This window comes from Sinocyclocheilus anshuiensis, unplaced genomic scaffold (genome assembly GCF_001515605.1).
Source record: "Sinocyclocheilus anshuiensis isolate Anshui unplaced genomic scaffold, SAMN03320099.WGS_v1.1 scaffold3291, whole genome shotgun sequence".
Classification (NCBI taxonomy): Eukaryota; Metazoa; Chordata; class Actinopteri; order Cypriniformes; family Cyprinidae; genus Sinocyclocheilus; species Sinocyclocheilus anshuiensis.
The window spans coordinates 41,266-42,663 of NW_015546212.1; positions in this window are offsets into that span (position 1 = coordinate 41,266).

Below are 1,398 nucleotides of genomic sequence, written 5' to 3' on the forward strand. Positions count from 1 at the left end.
GTTTGTGTGAGTGTGTGTGTGTGAGAGTGTGTGTGAGAGAGTGAGTGTGTCTGTGTGAGAGTGAGTGTGTCTGTGTGAGAGAGAGTGAGTGTGTCTGTGTGTGAGTGTGTGTGTGAGAGAGTAGAGTGAGTGTGTCTGTGTGTGTGAGAGTGAGTGTGTCTGTGTGTGAGAGAGAGAGTGTGTCTGTGAGAGAGTGAGTCTGTCTGTGTGTGTGAGAGCGAGTGTGTCTGTGTGAGAGAGAGTGAGAGTGAGTGTGTCTGAGTGTGAGAGTGAGTGATTCTGTGTGAGAGAGAGTGAGAGTGAGTGTGTCTGAGTGTGAGAGTGAGTGATTCTGTGTGAGAGAGAGTGAGAGTGAGTGTGTCTGAGTGTGAGAGTGAGTGATTCTGTGTGAGAGAGAGTGAGAGTGAGTGTGTCTGAGTGTGAGAGTGAGTGATTCTGTGTGAGAGAGAGTGAGAGTGAGTGTGTCTGAGTGTGAGAGTGAGTGATTCTGTGTGAGAGAGAGTGAGAGTGAGTGTGTCTGAGTGTGAGAGTGAGTGATTCTGTGTGAGAGAGAGTGAGAGTGAGTGTGTCTGAGTGTGAGAGTGAGTGATTCTGTGTGAGAGAGAGTGAGAGTGAGTGTGTCTGAGTGTGAGAGTGAGTGATTCTGTGTGAGAGAGAGTGAGAGTGAGTGTGTCTGAGTGTGAGAGTGAGTGATTCTGTGTGAGAGAGAGTGAGAGTGAGTGTGTCTGAGTGTGAGAGTGAGTGATTCTGTGTGAGAGAGAGTGAGAGTGAGTGTGTCTGAGTGTGAGAGTGAGTGATTCTGTGTGAGAGAGAGTGAGAGTGAGTGTGTCTGTGTGAGAGTGTGTGTGTGTGTGTGTGAGAGAGTGAGTGTGTCTGTGTGAGAGAGTGTGTGTGTCTGTGAGAGTGAGTGTGTCTGTGTGAGAGAGTGTGTGTCTGTGAGAGTGAGTGCGTGTGAGAGAGAGTGAGAGTGAGTGTGTCTGTGAGTGTGAGAGTGAGTGATTCTGTGTGAGAGAGTGTGTGTCTGTGAGAGTGAGTGTGTCTGTGTGAGAGTGTGTGTCTGTGTGTGAGAGTGTGTGTCTGTATGTGAGAGTGTGTGTGTGTCTGTGTGTGTGAGAGAGTGAGTGTGTGTGTGTGTGTGTGTGTGTGTGTGTAGTGTGTCTGTGTGTGAGAGTGTGTGTGTGTTTGTGTGTGTGTGTGAGAGAGTGAGTGTGTGTGTGTGTGTGTGTGTGAGAGAGTGAGTGAGTCTGTGAGAGAGTGAGTGTATGTGTGTGAGTGTGTGTGTGTGTGTGTGTGAGAGAGTGAGTGTGTCAGTGTGAGAGTGAGTGTGTCTGTGTGTGAGAGTGTGTGTGTGTTTGTGTGTGTGTGTGAGAGAGTGAGTGTGTGTGTGATTGTGTGTGT